The following is a 21633-nucleotide window of genomic DNA, read 5'->3' on the forward strand; positions in this document are numbered from 1 at the left end:
AAAGATAACTATGAAATTGTGCTCCACCAAAAACAGGGAGTAAATCAGGAGAGAATCACATATGTGAGCAAAGAAACAGGGGATCTAACATAAGAGAAAAGAGAATTCCCAGGACAATGATAAAAGGCAACTTCAAGATAGCTCTCTAGACTAGAAACAAATAGAAATTGAAATGAGAAAAAAAAGTACACTAAAAGAATAATGAGTACACCATCAACTGATGAATGGATAAAGAAGATGTGGTTCATAGATACAATGGAATACTACTTGGCAATGAGAAAGAATGAAATCATTCCATTTGCAACAACGTGGATGGAAATGGAATGTATTATGCTGAGTGAAATAAGTCAGTCAGAGAAAGACAGGTATCGTGTGTTTTCACTCATACGTGGATCTTGAGAAACTTAACACAAGACCAGGGGGAAAGGGAAGGAGAAAAAATAGTTACAGAGAGTCTCTGGAGAGAGGCAAACCATAACAGACTCTTAAATACAGAGAACAAACTGAGGGTGGTTGGGGGGGAGGGGAAAATGGGTGATGGGCATTGAGGAAGGTACTTGTTGGGATGAGCACTGGGTGTTGTATGTAAGGGATGAACCACAGGAATTTACCCCAAAAACCAAGAGCACACTTTACACACAGTTTGTTAGCCAATTTGACAGTAAGTTGTACTAAAACAAGAAATAAAAGAAAAAATTCCATTTTTATTCATCAAAAAAAAATTAAAACTAAGGTATTTGAACTACTGAGAGAAGACAAGCTTCTGTAAGAGTTTTGGGGAATAATAAATACATAGAACACTAACCAAATTTTAATAGGGCAGTTATTAACTCCAAGAACAAAAGTTGCACATGTAAAAATTATTTACTGGTAGTATACATTACAATTCATCCATATACAGTCATAATATGTTAACAATGAATCTAAATTTAAGCAAAAAATATCTAATAATTGGATTATTTAGGAGGAAAAAAAAGCCTAAAGAGAGAGACAGTCAGTGAGTGTCAGCCCTAAAAGCTAAAGCCTCTTTGGTAGGCACAATAATGCCACCCCACTACCCCCTACTTACCCTCTCCAAAGATGTCCACATCCTAAACCCAAGATTTGTGAATACTGTATGTTACCTTACATGGCAAAGGAGAATTAAGGTTGCAGATGGAATTAAGCTTGCTAATCAGCTGATCTGAAATAGTGAAATTATCCATTATCCTGGTGGACACAATATAATCACCAAAGTCCTTAAAAATGAAAGGAAGGGGCAAAAGAGGAGAATCAGAGAAAGACATATAATACCAGAGGCACTGTTACAGTGATGTTGCTGGCTCTGAAGATGAGGGATGAAGGTCACAGACCAATGAATACAGGTGACCTTCGAAAGGTGGAAAAAGGAAACAGATTATGAGAAGCTTGCAATAGGAACACAGCCAAGCTGACACCTTGATTTTAGTATGAGACTTATTTCAGACTTTTTAAAAAAAAATTTTTTAATGTTTATTTTTGAGAGAGAGGGACAGCAAGCGAGTAGGAGAGGGGAAGAGAGAGAATTCCAAGCTCCACACTGCCAGCTCAGAGCCCGTCACCCGGCTCGAACCCACAAACCATGAGATCATGACCTGAGCCGAAACCAAGAGCCAACACTTAACCGACTGAGCCATCCACGCACCCCTCATTTCATACTTTTAATTTTTTTTAGTGTTTATTTATTTTTGAGAGAGAGAGAGTGAGTGAGTGAGTGTGCACGAGGGGGATAGGGGCAGAGAGAGAGGGAGACACAGAATGGGAAGCAGGCTCCAGTCTCTGAGCTGTCAGCACAGAGCCTGACACAGGGCTTGAACTCACAAACCATGAAATCATGACCTGAGCTGAAGTAGGACCCTTAACCGACTGAGCCACCCACATGCCCCTCGTTTCAGACTTTTAAACTACAGAACTGTAAAGGAAATAAATTTATGTTGTTTTAAGACACTAAGTTTGTGGTAGTAGAATGTACGTAGGGGCACTTGGGTGGTTTGGGTGGCTCGGTTGAGCATCCAACTCTTGATTTGGGGCTCAGGTCATGATTCCAAGGTTGTGGAATGGAGTCCCACATCAGACTCTATGACAAGAGTATAGCCTGCTTAAGACTCTCTCTTCCTCTCTCCTGCTGCCTCTCTCCCCACTACCTCTCGCTCTCAAAAAAAAAAAAGTTTAGAATTAATGTAGATTATATCTACACATGGAAGGTAAGAAATCTGTGATGTAAGCATTTTATTTAGAAATTTAGAGGTAGGGGCACCTGGGTGTCTCCGTCGGTTAAGCATCCGATTTCGGCTCAGGACATGATCTTGCATTCTGAGGGTTCAAGCCCCACGTCAGGCTCTGTGCTGACAGCTCAGAGCCTGGAGCCTGCTTCCGATTCTGTTGTCTCCCTCTCTCTCTGTCCTCCCCCTGTTTGTGCTCTGTCTCTCTCTCCCTCTCTCTCAAAAATAAATGTTTAAAATAAATTAAAAAAAAAAAAGAAATTTAGAGGTAAATACTTAAGAATAAGTTGAAGATGACTGCCTCTATAAAAAGCAGTGAAGGGGCGCCTGGGTGGCGCAGTCGGTTAAGCGTCCGACTTCAGCCAGGTCACGATCTCGCGGTCCGTGAGTTCGAGCCCCACGTCGGGCTCTGGGCTGATGGCTCAGAGCCTGGAGCCTGTTTCCGATTCTGTGTCTCCCTCTCTCTCTGCCCCTCCCCCATTCATGCTCTCTCTCTCTGTCCCAAAAATAAATAAACGTTGAAAAAAAAAAAAAAAAGCAGTGAAGATGAAAGGGGCCCATAGGACTGTAATTTTTGTTAGAAGCCATATACAACTCTAATTTAATAAAATAAACCAAAATGTCACTCAGGACACTCAAGCAGCCATGACACATGCTAGATACACAAAAATAATAACAGGAGAGTAAACCAATAAAGTCTTCTGAAAGAGGGAAGAGATAAATTCTTTTAAAATACGCATTGAAGGGACAGCCATTTTAGCAGAGCTATTAAAAAACATTACACAGGGGCGCCTGGGTGGCTCAGCTGGTTAAGCGTCCAACTCTTGATTTCAGCTCAGGTCATGATCTCATGGCTCCTGAGTTCGAGTCCCACATTGGGCTCTGTGCTTACAGTGTGGAGCCTGCTTGGGATTCTCTCTCTACCCTTCCCCACTTCTCAAAATAAATAAACTTAAAAAATTACATAAAATAAAGTAGGAAAGAGCTTCCAAATAGTTGATTTCTAGTAAAAGGTAAGCATTTATCCTTTCAGGGGAAGAATAAAGGAAGAAACTGAAATGAAAGACTGATCACATGAGAAGACAGGAGAAGTCTGAACAGGAGTGGCCTGGTAGGCAAGGACAAGTAAGATAGAACTAATCAGCTTTCTTGGTACATCTAAGACTCAATAGGTGATAAAGACTGCAAATGGCTCCCAGTTATAAGCAAATAAGAGACGCAAACTTTAAAAGATAGCGATTATTTTGTTATTGTTGTTGAGGATGATGATTTTGTTGCTTCTACATGGAAAAACAAACAAAGTGACATTCCAGACCTGGGTGAAGCCAAATTATCTGTGTAAAAGTCATTTAATATTTTCAACAGAATATAAAATAAAACCACTGAACCACATCCAATTAAATAGCAAGAAATAAAAAGTAATCTCAAAAGTGTAGTGCCCAGTGATAATCAGGTGACAGAAGTGAACTTTAAATATTAACAAGGAACAAGTCACGAAGTCCTCCGCAGCAACAACTTTTCATTGTTCCATACTCACTTGCATCTCAGCAATCCCTCCCTGTCCACATTGCTATAAATACCAGCAAAAAAGAAAATCAAGCATTTACTGACCAACATGTATCTACATATCAGCTTCTCTTTTTTTTTTTAACATCAACAATGGCAATATACATTTGACAAGACTCAGTTTCATACTGAAAGGATGAAAGAGACACCTTAATTTAAAACAATAAACTTTCGTCACTAAGTTTATGACTTAATTCTTAACATAAAGATTAACAAAATTAAATTTGCTTCTAGCTTTAAAACTAGGAATCAGAGTCTCACTCCTACATATCGTTGTCATACTAAATGCATGCATTCTTGGAAAACTAATCTGCGTTATTAAGAATTAACCTGCTCCTCCTCCTCTTCAAGCTTACATACTTAACGATGATTGTCCTATTGTGTCATAACTGCAGGTGTGGGAATATGGACATTTCTGTGTATGAGAAACTAGAAGAAAAAACCTTGTTATTTGAAAGGGGGTGGAAGCAAAGTACTGAAGAACTTCCAACTTCTGAATATAGTCTGACAAGAAGATTCAGTAACTCATTTTGATTGGAAAGAGGAGGGTCACTAAATTGTATGGGCCTAGTAGAACAGAATTTCAGATAGCACAGTGCCTCAAATAGAATAGTTGTTCAAAAACAAGTAATTTACTTTATCCTTGACATCTTCATTACCAAATAAAGGAAACTAAAATATTAACATTAATGTTGGCAGATAATGTCGTTAATTTCTTCTCCCTTGGGTTGCTTTTAAATATTTGTTTGTCTTGGGGCGCCTGGGTGGCTCAGTTGGTTGAGCGTCCGACTTCAGCCAGGTCACGATCTGGTTGAGCGTCCGACTTCAGCCAGGTCACGATCTCGCGGTCCAGGAGTTCGAGCCCCGCGTCAGGCTCTGGGCTGATGGCTCAGAGCCTGGAGCCTGTTTCCGATTCTGTGTCTCCCTCTCTCTCTGCCCCTCCCCCGTTCATGCTCTCTCTCTGTCCCAAAAAAAATAAACGTTGAAAAAAAAATTTTTTTTTTTTAAAATAAAATAAATATTTGTTTGTCTTTAGCACAGTGGGATTTCACGACAATGTATCCACTTAAAGATTTATTTTTCCTGTTCAGGAGTTCTGATTCTTAAAACTGAAGATTCACATCTTATATCAATTTTGGGGGTTAAAAACTCTAAATATTCGCCTCTCTCCTAGTCTCTCTTCCAGAGGATCTTATTAGATATATATAGAATCACCTCATGCTAGTGTCTGGATTTATTTACCTGTATCTCACATTTTCATCTCTCTTCTCAGTGCTACACTCTGCATAATTTCTTTGTATCCACCTTCAAGTTCACTAATAGTGTCTTCGGCTGTTTCTAATCTGCTATTTATTCCATTCAGTGACTTCTAACTACAAAGATTATATTTTTCTTTTTGAAATTCTTTAGTTTTTATGGACTACATCTGTGCTTCTTTCATATTTTCAAATTTTCAAATTCATCTTTTGCTTCTGTAATAATTTTAAATATTGCCATTTTATACTGTCTCTAACAATTACATTGTCTGAAAATTCTAGGAATCTAAATTGGTCATCAGAGATCTCTGCTAAATCTTGCTCTTGATGGATTATTTTCTGGATTCTTAGTATACATTTCACAAGGCTTTCTTCTTCAAATACATTGCCGTAATTGAAGGTGTATGCCAGAGCAAATATCTGCTTACTACTAGATATCCAGAGATATAAACGCTCCAACCAGGAACACATTTTAAGTTAACTTACTGTCTTGATGGTTGGTTCCTAGACTATGCAAGGAACTAAAATCTGAGTGATGACAGGACTATGGTTACAAATTCTCAGGGAAAGCACCCTGCCTCTTCCCCATCAAGGCCAAAACAAAGAAATTTCTTTGTTAAATCAAGAGTAGGGGATAGTTTTGAAAGAGTCTACCTTTCTACTCAGAAGTTACAAGCTTAGGGAAATTCAACGTCACTTCCCAATTCTTCCCTTCTTGTCTCCACCCCCTTTCAGGCTAACTAGTATGTCATGCTGCCAAGCACAGAAGTCATGTCATGATATACTACATGTTTCCAAAGTAAATAAATGTAGCTTAAAAAGGCATTTTTTCCATAAGATGTCATTCATGACAGAGGAGGAAGCAACAATTACCTTTTAGGTTAAACAGAGGGTATACAGAAATACTAAACACATTAGGAGCCCTGAAATTAACTATACTGTTTCAGTTTCCTTATCTGGAAAGTGGGTATAAATCTATAAAGTGGGGATAAAGCAATGTTACAGAATAATCATAAGCACTGAAATGACAAATGGACAGTGGATAATGCAGCATTAGGCATATAAGCATTCAATAATTATTAGCTAGCATATTTTCATAACTATTACATACAACACTAGCTTGGACTGCAGAATTTCAGCTTACATACATTAGGGAATAATAAGGGAGTTTACTGAAAGATACACTAATTACTAGATCTTTATTCTAGTGTAAGTTGTGCCATCAAATAGCTCTGTAATTTGATTTAAAACCTCTGTGGCTTAGTTTCTTCATTAGAAAAAAGTGAGTGGCTGGATTTGACTCTAAGATTTTTTTTTTTTTTTAAGCTCTAAAAGCCAGTGATTACCTCCACTGGAAGGAGATTAAACACTACATGATGGGATATAGAAAAGTGTCCTCTGAAGAAAGCAATATTCTCATATGCGGTCACTATTTTTTTTCAAAAGGTAAAGAAAACTTTAACTAAATGAAGCAGTTACCATATTTTTGTACATGTAGTAGAAAAAATACAGACAAGATAAAGTCAGCTAATGACATTAGGGAAAGATGAAAAAAATTTGAAGGAATATGTTTCAAACTGATACTGCAAGGATAAATCCAGCAACCTTTTATATTTCCCCTAGCTTCTAGAACTAAAATACCTGGTGAAGAAGGCTAATTATTTCTTTGTGATACAAGTAACAAGGTGATGCATTAGAGTGGTTTTTCTATATATAAAAGTCTTGATTGAAATAGTAATGCCCAATTGCTACTTATGACCATTTAGTATTATACATATATAGGAACTTTAGAAAAATAACACTTAGGATAAGATGCTTAGAAAACACAAAGTGCCTGCTTCTAAGATGAGGTAATTTTATGACACATATGGGAAGAAACTATATGATATTAAATTCTCAGTAATAACCACTGGTAGAACTATCCAAAGCAAGACTACTATGCAAAAGTCATATCATAATATATTCCGTATTCTGACAGTAAAAGTGAGGAAGAAGGAGAAGAAGCTATCGCTCTTGGTCACTAAATTAAGAAAAAACCAAAGCAACTATGCAGCCATTAAAGCAAAAATGAAATGAGATCATTTCATTCATTCATTTTCATTCATCAAAAATACCATGCAGAAGGGGCACTTGGATGGCTCAGTTAGTTAAGTGTCCAACTCTTGATTTCCACTCAGGTCATGATCTCATGGCTTATGAGATCCAGCGCGGGGGTGGGGAGGGAGACAAGCTAAGCATGGAGCCTGCTTGGAATTCATTCTCTCTCCATCCCTCTCTTTCTCTCTCTTTCTCTTTCTCTCTCTCTCTCTCTCTCTCTCTCTCTCTCTCTCTCTCTCCCCCTTCCTCTCTCTCTGCCCCTCTCCCTGGCTCAGGCGCTCTTTCTCTCAGATAGATAGGTAGGTCAGGTGGTTGATCGATCAATCAATCAATAGACAAAACCACATAAGCAGCCCAGAGTCCACTTGAAAACACTTTATTATAAATACAAGAGGGAAATTGTGGCAAGGATTTTTTAAACATGCATGAGGATGTTAAACGGGCGGCAAAGTAAAAGAGGTCATAATAAAGAGCAAACTATTTTTTAAATTAATTGTGTGTGTGTGTGTGTGTGTGTGTGTGTGTGTGTGTGTGTGTGTAAAAGGATTTGGGAAAGGGCACAGCAGAATAAAATTAAATACAGCATTCACTCACTCTGTGAGGGATAAGATCATTCTTCTCTCCTTAGTTTAATTCATATTCCGCCATAAGGCACTCTCAATTCTACCACAAGGTAAAACTGCTAAGCTAATTACCTCACCACTATGAAACTTTGACCCTGACAAGCTATTCTTTTACTGTAAGGAGTGACTGCATGCAGCCAAGATCCAGTCTTGCTACTTCAATCACTGACCTCCAATCCTTGATAAAATCAAAGGTCTACTGCATCCAACTCCAGAGCATCTCTCACTGTAAAAGGCGGTCATCCTGGCTTAAGAATGCAAGTTTTCTCTGCACCTAAGCATGATCACCTACTTATGGTCTCTCATGCACACACTAATTTTGACTTACATATCTCATTCATTCATTTACTTAACTCATTAAGTTTTCACTATGGACTACTATACACCAACCACAGTCTGGAGTTACAAGGGCAGACGAGACCATTTTAGAAACTTCTCTCGTGAAATCCATAATCTAGTGAGAAAAGTACTATTGGTCATTAACCAGTAACTACACAAGTATGTACCTACTTCATATTGTACAAAATGCCAAAAATGGAAATGCCAAAAAAAGAGCTACCCAAAGTTTCACACTTCTGGAATGCCATCTCTGCCTGGATACAATGTCACAACAAGGATAGCCAACAGAGGATGGTGTGGACACTGTTCATTCAAAAGGCACATACCTCCAAGTATCATTTTCATAAAGATATTAACAATAATAGGTAAGATCACTCACTACTTAACTACAGGTGTACTTTTTTTTCTACTACACTTTATTGTGTTTTACAATGTGTTTTTTATAAATTTAATGTTTATGGCAACCCTGTGTCAAGCAAGTCTATCAGTGCCACTTTTCCAACAACCTTTGCTCACTTCATGTCTCTGTCACATTTTGGTAATTCTCACAATATTTAAAACGCTTTCATTATTATCATATTTGTTATGGTGATCTCTGACCAGGGTTCTTTGATGTTACCATTGTAATGTTGTGGAGGACCAAGAACCATACCCATATCAGACAGTTAATACATGTTGTGTGCATTCCAACTATTCCACCAACCAGCCATTCCCCATCTCTCCCCTCTCTTCTTGGGCCTCCCTGATCCTTGAGACACAACAATCTTGAAATTAGGCCAATTAATAACCTACAATGTCCCCTAGGTGTTCAAGTGAGTCACATGTCTCTCACTTTAAATCAAAAGTTAGAAGGATTAAGCTTAGCAAGGAAGGCATGTCAAAAGCCAAAGATAGGCCAAAAGCTAAGCCTCTTATGCCAAACAATTAGCCAAGTTGTGAATGCAAAGGAAATGTTCTTGCAGGAAATAAAAAGTGCTACCCCAGTGAACACACAAATGATACAACCTTACTGCTGATATGAAGTTTTAATGGTTTACATAGAAGACCAAAGCAGCCACAGCGTTCCCGTAAGCGAAAGCCTAATCCAGAGCAAGGCACGAACTCTCTTCAATTCTTTGAAGGCAAGGGAAGTGAGGAAGCTGCAGAAGAAAAGTCTGAAGCTAGCAGAGGTTGCTTCATGAGGTTTAAGGAAAGAAGCAATCTCCATAACAGAAGTGCCAGGTCAAGCAGGAAGTGCTGCTGTAGAAACTGCATCAAGTTATACAGAAGATCCAGCTAAATAGTTAATGAAGGTAGCTACCCTAAACAATGTAAACAAAACAGCCTTTATTGGAAGAAGATGCCATGTGGGGATTTGATAGCTGTAACAGAGAAGTGAATGCCTGGCTTTAACCCTTCAAAGGACAGGCTGTTTTGTTAGTGGCTAATGCAACTGGTGACTTTAAATTGAAGTCAATGTTCACTTATCATTCTGAAAATTCTAAGGCCCTTAAGAATTATGATAAATCTAGTTAGCCTGTGCTCTAGTAAATGAATAGTAAAGCCTAGATGACAGCATATCTGTTTACAACATGGTTTACTGAGTATTTTAAGCCCACTGTTGAGACCTACTACTCAAGAAAATAAATTCTTTCAAAACACTGCTGCTCAATGACAATGTAGAAAGTTACCCAAGAGCTCTGATGGAGATGCACAACAAGATTGTTTTTTTCAAACCAGATAACACAACACCAGTTCTGCAGCCATGGATCAATGAATCATTTCAACTTTCAAGTCTTATTATTTAAGAAATACTTTTCATAAGGCTACAGCTGCCACAGAGTATGATTCCCCTGATGGATCTGGGTAAAATAAATAGAAAACCCTCTAGAAAAATTCACTCTTCTAATAAATAAAAACATTTTAAAATATTTTTTCAAAAAAAGGAAGATTCTCTATTCTAGATACCATTAAGCATCTCATCATCATTCATGGGAGGGGTCAAAATATCAACTTCAACAAGAGTTTGAAAGAAGTTGATTCCAACCCTCATGGATGATGTTGAGAAGTTCAAGACTTCAGGGAGGAAGTAATGGCAGGTATGGTAGAAATAGCAAGAAGAACTAGAAGTGGAGTCTAAAGATGTGACTGAATTGCTGCAATCTCATGATACAACTTTAATGGATGAGGAGTTGCTTCTTACGGATGAGGCAAAAAAGTGGATTCTTAAGATGGAGTATAGTCCTGGTGAAGATGTAAAGATTGTTGAAATGACAACAAAGGCATTAGAATATTACATAAACATTGATAAAGCAGCAACAATTTGAAAATAGTGACTCCAATTTTGAAAGAAGTTCTACTATGGGTAAAATGCTATCAAAGAGCATCACGTGCTACAGAAAAATTGTTCATGAAAGGAAGAATCAATAGATGTGGCAAACTTCACTGTTGTCTTATTTAGGAAATTGCCATAGCCACCCCAACCTTCAACAACCACTACCCCGATCAGTTAGCAGCCACCAATATTGAGGCAAGTCTCTTCACCAGCAAAAAGATTACTAACTCACTGAAAGCTCAGATAATGGTCACCATTTTTTATCAGTAAAGTACTCTTTAAGGTATGTGTGTGTATATATATATATATATATATATATATATATATATACACACACACACACACACACACACACACACACACACATATATACATACACACACATATATACAAAAAAATAATGCTATTGCCTACTTAATAGACTACAACATATTGTAAACATAACTTTTACATGCACTGGGAAACCAAAAAATTCACTTTACTTGCTTTGTTTTGATGGTCTGGACTGAACCTGCAATTTCTCTGAGGTGTGTCTATACACAAAACATGTGGGAAAATTTACTGTTATAAATGAAAGTCAAGATGGCCCTATTTGACAGTTTAACATGTTTCTATTTTGATTGCATAAATATTCACAGGGAGAAGCCAAACACTTAACACAAACTTTTAAAAGTTCTTTGATAAATACACTAAAAACTTAATGAATCACTTAAGAAAGCACTTACATATTTGAATGAATAAATGAATCCTTGAATCAGTGAATGATAAAGAATATGAAAGGAAATACATGTAGGAGGAAATACAAATAATAAGATATATGACAAAAGATCAATTTTGCTGTAACTAAAGAAAAGTGAATTAAGCAAAAGTAAAGCATCATTTGTACCTGCAGTCTACAATATTTAATGTTGTTGAGGTTTTAGTAAAATAATCATTACCCTTCATTACCAATTGTTTAGGTATTCATGAAAAAGGAATGTATGCAATAATACTATATGTTTTTAAGTTTATAACCCATTACCAAATTACTCAATCCTAGGAATTTATCCCAAAGAAATAACTAAAAAGAAAGGAGAAATGCTTATAGCAATATTAATTACATCAGCAAAACCCAAAAAATACTTAGATGCAACAGAAGAGAATTGTTAGGTACATTATGAAATGTCATTACCTCATTATTATAAAAAACCTATGTTATTTGATGTTTATGTAAAAGTATATTAAAAGTACTTGTTAAATCAAACAATAGAACATAAAATCCTACATGCAGCACAGTTACAACTATGTGATAACCACAGATGCATTGATATTAGAAATTACATAGAAATTGTCATAAATGTAGAAAAATCAAATTTTATAAAACATATTCATATATTATCTAAAATTTACTTACTATGTTTGGAAACTTAAATAAAGTTTCAGACTAAAGACAAATAATGCTCTGTAATCACTGTAGATAAAATCAAGAGGCTACAACAAAAATACTCTACTAATTTGGTATATACATCCAAACCTGTAAGGGAAATCAAAGGGAACAGAGTACAATGTATACATTTACATGTATCAATAAGACTTTCCAATAAATAAACCAAATATACAAATAAAATGATGGAAGATGTCTGGACTCTAAAAATAGGTTTAAAAGATACGTGCAAGGAGAGGAAGAATAGAAACAATAATGCAATCTACATATGAACTGAGTTCAAAATTATTCATGATTGTGCCAGCCACATCCCTAGAGAACAAATGTTTTTTACTACAGCCAAATTCAGAGTAAAATATCATGTCAGGTGTCTTGGGTATGGTTAAGCCAAAAAACAAAACAAAAACAGAAACAAACAAAAACAAAACAACAAAAAAAGCATCAACAAACATCAGACTACTCAAGGTCACATTCACTATTCTTTTTTAAGTTCCTTTATTTATTTTGAGAGAAACAGAGACAGCATAAGTAGAGGAAGGGGGAGGGGGAGGGAAGAGAGAGAGAAGAGAGAAAGAATATGAATCCCAAGCAGGCTCCACCTTCAGCACACAGCCCAACGCAGGGTTCAAACTCACGAAACCTTGAGGTCATGACCTGATCCGAAACCAAGAGTCAGATGCTTAACGAACTGAGCCACCAGGCGCCCCACATTCACTCTTATTCTAACAAAAAAGTAACAATTAAGATTTAAGATACTTCTAAATTTGTTATAGAAATAAACAAGTTGCACTTCCAGGAAGACAGTGTAGACTTTTTTCACGTTAATTAGAACAAAAAAAAAACAATATTATGTATAGAAGGAAAAAAAAAAGACTGAATGGCACAAAGAAAATGGCAGACTAGTTAGGGGAAACTCAGGACCTAAAAAAAGAGACAGTGGTGAGGTGTACAGGTTATGTTTTTGCCTAATATATCCCAGACTTGAGGGTGAAGAACCTAGCAACACAGAAATGCCAATAGAGACAAAAAACCTTCCAACAAAAGCCAGTTTTCCCTAGCCAAAGAATTGAAAGGGAGATCCCAGAATGACAGAAAATTTTTAGACAACAAATGTTCTACTCCAGCCAAACACCACAGCAAAAAACTTTAATCCCACAACCACCAACAGCAGGAAAGGTCAATGGGAAGCCTAGACCTTCAACATGTTCTAAAACAAGGAACCCCCAAGCCCTCACTGGGTAGCATACAAAAAGCTTAACAGATAACCTGGACTTCCAATTCAGCCTGGCAATAAGGAGGCCCCCTTAACCTTCCAGCTGGGCAGATGTCAAGGAGGCCTAGTGGACAGTCAGAGGACTTTCACCAACCTCTAGCAATAATGAGCCATACCACCACGACCACCACCACGACCACCAACCACCACCAACCACCACCAACCACCACCAACCACCACCACGGTGTCAGCAGAGACCTCACAGATAACAGTAATGAGGCAACCCAACTATTCCAAGACTGAAAGGTACCAGTGGAGTTCTAAATGAGAGCCAAAATTCCCACCTTGGGCCAGAAGTTACAAGAACTGCCTACCCCCTTGGATAGCAATGGAAGCCAAGTGGAATACCTGGACTTCCACGCCCACACAGCAGTAATAAGGGCATATGTCCCTTTCCACTGCTGGAGAATTATCAGATGAAGTCATATAAAATGTAAGTTTAAATAAAATCCAGAGTCTCAGAAACCAATATCCAAAATATCCAGGTTTCAATCAAAAATAACTTATACTGGGGTGCCTGGCTGGCTCAATGGGAAGAGCATGTAACTCGATCTCGGGGTCATGAGTTTGAGCCCCATGATGAGTGTAGATGTGACTAAAAAAGATAAGTAAAACTTTTAAAAAAAAGAAAAGAACTTAAACCAAAAACCAAGATCCCAAATGAAAAAAGACATTTAATAGAGGCCACTGAGATCACAGAAATGTTAGATCTGACAAAAACTTTTAAGCAGTCATCTTAACAATGTTTCCCTAAGCAATTGTAAGTATACTTGAAATAAATGAAAATCGAAAGATTTAACAAAGAAATAGAAAACTATAGTAAGAGGAGAAGAGAAGAGAATGAAAATGACATAAAAAAGGAAACAAATAGATATTTTAGAATTGGAAAATACAATAACAGAATAAGGAATTTAGTGGATGAGTTCAATACCAAAATGAAGAAGACAAAGGAAAAAAATCACTAAATTGGAAGACAGAATAACAGAAATTACCTCATCTGAACTACACAGACAATAGAAAAAATAGATGAACAAAATCTCAGGGACCTGTGGGACCATCACACAAAATCTAACAATCATGTCATCAGATTGTCCTCCTCCCAGAGGAGACAAGGAAGGTAGAGGTGAAAAAGCACTTGAAGAAGTAATGGCTAAAAACTGTCCAACTCTGGCAAAAGACATAAACCTGAAATTAAAAAGCTGAGCTAACCCCAGAGTAATCAAAGAAATAAAAATACACTGTAAACTACTGAAAACTAAAAGCAGAGGAAAAAAAAACTTTAAGGAGTAAAAAAGAAATGATACCCATAGAGAAGCAATTCAAATGACAGCAGCTTGTTGATTTCATTAGAAACCATAAAGGTACATAGGCAGTGGCATATTTTCAACTGCTGAAAATATCCTTCAGGACTGAAGGGGAAAAATCAGACATTTTCAACTGAAGGAAAACTAAGAAATTTTGTAATATTTTGTTAAGTATTTAACTTAATAGAATTTTTAGGTTTAGAACTTTTAGTCTGAAAGAAATGATATTTTCAGTAGCAGATCTACCCTAAAAGAATGCAAAAAGTAAGTTCTCCAAACAGGAAGAATAAAATAAGGAACTTTGGAATACTAGGAAAAATGAAAACTACAATAAGCAAAAACAGGGTAAATTTAAGACTTTCCTTCTTTTCTTAAGTTTTCTAAACCCTGTTTCATGGTGAAGCAAAAATATTTGATGCGGTTCTCAATATACACAGAGGGAATATTTAAGACAATTATACTATAAATAGAAGAGGGTAAAGAAACATAAAGGTGAGTATGGTTTCTATGCATCACTTGAACTGAAAAACAGATGATACCATTAGACTGTAATAAGTTAGCTATATGAAATGTATACCTAAAACAATCACTAATAAAAGCTTCCCAACAAGATAGACTCAAAATAGCTATATGTAAATGAGAACTAAATAATGTTTAAGTAGCCAACAAGGCAAAAAAAGAAAAATTAAAAACAGATCCAACAGAAAGCATAAACCAACTAGTGTTAGCCTTAAGGCCTAACCTACCAATAGTTAGACTAAATGTAAATGGTCCTGGGGTGCCTGGGTGGCTCTGTTAGTTGAACATCCAACTCTTGATTTCGGCTCACATCATGACCCTGGGGTCATGGGACGGAGTCCTGTGTTGGGCTCCATGCTAAAAAGCGTGGAGCCTACTTGAGATATTCATTCTCTCTCTCCCTCCCTCCCTTCCTCCCTCCCCGCCACTCACATGCACGCATGTATGTACACTCTCTAAAAAATAAAATATAAATAGTCCTAATCTAGCAATTAAAAGACAAGATTGGCAGACTAGATTAAAAATACAATCCAGCTATACACTGTCTAAAAGAAACTTACTTCAAATACAATAATGTGGGAGAGCTGTGAAAGTGCATAAAAAGGTAGATTACACAAATATTAGTCAAAAGAAAGTGAAACATAGTAAGATCCCACTTCACACCACCTAGTATGGCTATAAAAAAAAAAAGAGACAATCACATGTGTGATAAAGATTGGAACTCTCATATATTGCTGGCGGGCATGCAAAATGGGGCAGCTGCTGTGAAAAACAATCTGGTAATTCATCAAAAAGTTAAACATAAAATACCATATCACCAAGCAATTCCTTTCTTACGCAGTAAGCATACAAGAGAAGTGGAAACATACATCCACACAAAAGCTTGTACAAGGATGTTCTAACAGCATTGTTGTTAACAGTCAAAAAGTGGAAACTCAAATGTCCACCAACCAATGAACAGATATACAAAATGTGGAGTACCAATATTATGAAATATTCAGCCATAAAAAGAAATGAATTACCGATATGCAATATTACAACATAGATGACCCTTGAAAACATGCTAATTGAAATAAGTCAGATAGAAAAGGTCATGTAAGCATGACTCTACTTATAGGAAATATTGAGAAGAGTAAATCCAGAGACACAGTAGATTACTAGTTGCCAGGATGGAGGGCAGTGGTAATGAGAAGTGACTATCAATGGATATGGAGTTTCTTTTTGAGTGATAAAATATATTATAAAATTAGACACTGGTGATGGTTGCACAACATTACAAATATAATAAAAACACCTGAATTGCACACCTTAAAATGGTTAAATAGTGTAGGTTATTTGAATTTAATCTCAATTTTTTTTTAAAAAAGCAGGAATGGTTTTATTAGTGTCAGATAAAGGAGACATAAGAGACATAACAAACAAAAATTACCAGAGTAGGTACTCCAAAAAGACACAGCAGTCCTAAATGTATATGAAACCAATGACACAACTACAAAATCTATAGCTTATAGGTGATGAAAAACTGGACACAATAGCAATAAAGACACAGAGGATGTCAAAAACATTTTCAGTCAAGAAGCCTTTCCTGATATTATAGAACAGAATATACATTATTTTCAATACCCAAAGAATGTATAACAAATGGATTATATCATTGTGAGCATAAATGAATCTCAACAAATTTACAAGAATTGAAAACAGAGTTTGTTCACCAGCCATAATAAATTCAAGATAGAAATCAGTAAGAAAAAGATAATAGGAAAATCTCCAGATACTTGGAAATTAAACAGATCCAGATATTCCACAAGTCAAAGAGGAATACTCGGGGTGGGGGGGGGGAAACAACATATACTGAACTGAATGAAAATACAACATAACAAAATTTGTGGTGCACACCTAATGCAGTACAGGGAGGGAATTTCATAGCACTAAATGGATACATTATTAGAAAAGTAAAAGTCTCAAGTTAATATCCTAGGCTCTTGCCTCAAAAACTTAGAAAAAGAAGAACAAAATAAACCCAAAGCAGTCAGAGGTAGGATACAGTAAGGACAGCAGAAATCAATGAAATTTATTTACACTGGCTTTTTAAAAAAGTCAATAGAGGGGCGCCTGGGTGGCGCAGTCGGTTAAGCGTCCGACTTCAGCCAGGTCACGATCTCGCGGTCCGTGAGTTCGAGCCCCGCGTCAGGCTCTGGGCTGATGGCTCAGAGCCTGGAACCTGTTTCCGATTCTGTGTCTCCCTCTCTCTCTGCCCCTCCCCCGTTCATGCTCTGTCTCTCTCTGTCCCAAAAATAAACAAACGTTGGAAAAAAATAAAAATAAAAAAAAAAAAGTCAATAGAAGTGACAAATATCTAACAATACTAACAAAGAAAACAAAAACAGATAAGTCCTAGATAGTCAATTATTAGGAATGAAACGGGTTATCACTATCAACTCTGCAGACATCAAAAAATTAATAAGATACTACCATAAACAATGCTTTGACAGCTTTGATGACAGAGATCAGTGAATCAAGAAACAAAAACACTCCCCAAAAGTGAAACTTTAGGCATAGGTGGAGAATTGTATCAAATCTTTAAAGAGGAATTAATATCCCTTCCACACAATCTCTTCCAGGACACAGAAAAAGAGGAAACACTTCCTATTCCATTTTATGAAGCCAGAATTGTGCTGATTCCAAAAGAAAGATATCACAAAAAAAGGAAAATTATATACAAATATTCCTTATCAATACACATGTGAAAATATTTAAGAAAATATTAGAAAATGGAATTCAGCAATGAGTTTGTGTGAATACAAATATAAATAATATATGATCAAGTAGGGCTTATTCTAGGAATAGATATTTAGTTCAATATTGGAAAATCAATGAAATCTATAATATTAATAAGCTAAAGGAGAAAAATCATGATGATTTCTATTGATAAAGAAAATACATCTGACAAAATTCAATACTGATTCTGATAAAAACTTTCAGGAAAATAGGAAAAGAAAACTTCCTTAACATGAGAAAGAATATCTACAAAAACACGTAAAACTATTTACTGGTGAAAGACTGAATGCTTTTGCACTAAGATTGGAAGAAAGCCAAGGATGCCAGCTCCCACTGCTGTTACTCAACAAAATGCTGGAAGTTCTATCCAGTGCCAAGAGAAGAAAGAGAAATGAGAGATATATAAATGGGGAAAAAACAAACAAAAAAGAAAAGACAAACAAAAAAAAAAACACCTATCCCTCTGTCCAGTTGATGTAAAAAAGCCCAAGGAATTTAACTTCCAGAATAAGTTTATTAAGAATGCAGGATATAAAACAAAAATAGAAAAATCTATGCATTTATAAACTAGCAATGAATATAAGTGCATACTAAAATTAAAAATAAAAACATTTATAATCACGAAAAAAATGGAATACAGTGGAGTAAAATTAACAAAGTATTTTGACTTATATGTTGAAAACTATAAAATGCTGATGAAAGAAGCCAATGATCTACATAAATGAAGAGACATATAGTGTTCATGGAAGACTCAACAATATTTATAGAAAGGCAAATGAACTAGAATAACTGAAAACAATTCCAGACGGGGCGCCTGGGTGGCTCAGTCGGTTAAGCGTCCGACTTCGGCTCAGGTCATGATCTCGCGGTCCGTGGGTTCGAGCCCTGTGTCGGGCTCTGTGCTGCCAGCTCAGAGCCTGGAGCCTGTTTCAGATTCTGTGTCTCCCTCTCTCTGACCCTCCCCCATTCATGCTCTGTTTCTCTCTGTCTCAAAAATAAATAAACATTAAAAAAATTAAAAAAAAAAAAAAACAATTCCAGAAAGAAGAAAGTGGAAGAGTCAGTCTACTAATTTCAAGATTTATTATACACCTACAGTAATCAAGACTATGCAATATTTGTGCAAGAAGAGACACACAGATCCGCGAAACAGAATGGAGAATCCAGAAATACACAAATACCCATATGCCAAATACTTTTTAACAAGGCTGCAAATGCAATTCAATGAAAGAAAGACAGTCTTTTCAACAAATAGTGCTGGAATAGGTGGACATCCAAAGGCAAAATAAATCAACCTCAACCTAGGTCCAATATCTTATTTTTTTTTTTAATGTCAAAATGAACCATGGACTTAAATGTAAAACTGTAAACATTCAAGGAAAAAAAAAAAGAAAGAAAACAGGAGAAAATCTTTGCAATCTAGGGAGAGGCAGAGAAGAGTTCCCTGACTTAACAAAAACACAGTTCACAAAGGAAAAATTGGGGCCTCACCAAAACTAAAAATTTTGCTTTATATAAAACCTATTTAAGAAAAGGTAAGCTACAGACTGAGAAAAGATATTTGTAAGCCAGATATCTGACAAAGGACTAGTATTTAGAATATATAAAGAACTCCCAAAACCCAACAGTAAAAACACAAACAAGCCAGTTAGAAGATAGGCTAAAACATAAACAGACATTTCACTAAAGGGATATACAGATAGTAAATAAGCATCTAAAAAGATGAACATCATTTGTATTGCTATCAAGGGAATGGAAATTACAACTACTCACCTACCCAGCCAGCTAAAATAAAATATAGTGACAAAATCAAATCCTGATGTGTATATGGAGAAAATGGATCACTCATACATTACTGGTGGGAAAGCAAAATGGTTCAGCCATTCCTGAAAACAATTTGGCAGCTTCTCTCAAACCTAAACATGGCAACTTCTATACAGCCTAGCAACCATATTCCTGAATATTTATCCCACAGAAAACTTATGTTCACACAAAAATGAGTATACAAAATGTGTATAGCAGTTTTATAAGTAATAGGCAAAAACTGGAAACAAGCTATATGTCCTTTAATAGCTATATAGCTAAACTGTGATATATCTACTACTACTACTACTACGGAATGAGATGCAGCAATAAAAATAAACTATTGATACACACAACAATTTAGATCTCCTGAGTATTCTGAGAGAAAAAGCCAATCTTTAAATATATTATATAATTCATTTTACATGGTATGTCCAGAATAGGTAAATCCAAAGAAAACAGAAAGCAATTAGAAGTTACCAGGAGAAGAGGCAGAGGAGGGACTAAACAGTGACTACTTAAAGGGTATGGGGTTTTTTTACAGAGTGATTAAAAGGTTTTTAAACCAGAGAGAGCTGGCAGTTACACCACATTACAAATACACTAAATGCCAATGAACTGTACATTTTAAAATTGTTAATTGTGTATACTGTAAATTTCACTTCTGTATTAACAGAGAGAAAGAAAGAGAGGAGAAGAGAGAAATCAATTGATTAATCAATCTAGGACAGGTTTAAAAAGAAAACCCACTGGTTCACATATTTAAAACCTAAAACAAATTTGAACCCCTATTTATTACTCTTTCAATACCCCTTATAGTTTATGCTTATGAAGATTCATTTGTGGAAGAATGTTCAGTGTTTAAACTATAAGTAGGTGCCTGTTTTAAGACTTGAAGGGAAGAGAGATATAGGGACTCATATAGGTTGACCCACTATAAATCTTTATGGACTAATTAGAATACTTCCTAATTCTTCATGATATTCATCAACTAATTGTAGAGCTACCCTAAAAAGAAGTATTTTATATTCCAAAAGTTCATCTAATCTTAATGCCTAAAAAATAATCTTAAATTCTTAAAGAACAATACTGAAAACTACAATGAAATATTATCTAAGTAGTTCTTCAAAAATACTGTTAAATACATATATCTTAAGAATGAATTTTGGTAAGTGGAATTCCTTTGTCATTATCCAAGAAAAGCTTGAATATTATTCCTGGGTCCCTGATTTTCATAACCAAGTCAGAGACAAATTTCATATACTATATACAGTGCTTATACTGATGGGTTATTACACCAAGAGAATATTAACCTTCAATCCCTGAATCATTCAAGAAATGTTTGCAAGAATACTTTTAACCTCTTTATCTGGTCAAAGCACTAGAACTTAAGTGGTGTCTGTACAAACCAATCATTTCACCAGCAGTTTTACATTTCTTTAAAGCCTCATATAAAAAGCACCTGCCTGAAGTGAGTAATGGAGTTTTATATTCATTGCACTTAGGAACAGCGTATGTAACCTATTCCGTTTTCCTCCCTTGTGGAATATATTTCAGCTTATATTGCACAACACATTACCGATGTATATAAAGACTCTCTGATCAGCCATTTGGACTGCAGTCAGCAACCTGCCTGAGTGCTTATTTTTTTCCCTGCCCTAAATAACATACTCACTTTATTCAACAACTCAAATGAAAAATCTTTTAACGATGGTGATCTTACTTTCTTAATAAATATATAACACATGTATGTGTACTAACTATAACATGAAAACAAATGCTAAGACAATGCTTGAACAAGCTTTGTGGAGTAACAGTTGAAAACTAGCTGAACGCTTAATTCCAGGGAATAAAACAGAAGCCTAGATGGGATTCCTTCATGTCCTAAGCAACCCACAATTAAAAAAATTAATGTAACCACACTAGTAACAAAAGCAAAGCTAATTTTGACCCATTAAAGACCTGGAAGTAAGGCCAAACTATTATTAAAGTGGGATCAATCTCTTATCTGCCAGAGCCCAAAATATTTTCAAGACATAAATATCCCAGTCATTGCCAAAAGTTCTTGAAGCAGGAATGAAGACCAATATTGAAAATA

General features: G+C 36.0%; 1 protein-coding gene across 2 annotated transcripts in view; it reads right to left on the reverse strand.

Moving 5' to 3' along the window:
- VPS13B (vacuolar protein sorting 13 homolog B) overlaps positions 1-21633 on the reverse strand; it is an 820834-nt gene that overhangs the window by 575150 nt on the left and 224051 nt on the right. The window lies entirely within an intron of this gene.

Source organism: Lynx canadensis, chromosome F2 (genome assembly GCF_007474595.2).
Source record: "Lynx canadensis isolate LIC74 chromosome F2, mLynCan4.pri.v2, whole genome shotgun sequence".
In the NCBI taxonomy this organism is placed as follows: domain Eukaryota; kingdom Metazoa; phylum Chordata; class Mammalia; order Carnivora; family Felidae; genus Lynx; species Lynx canadensis.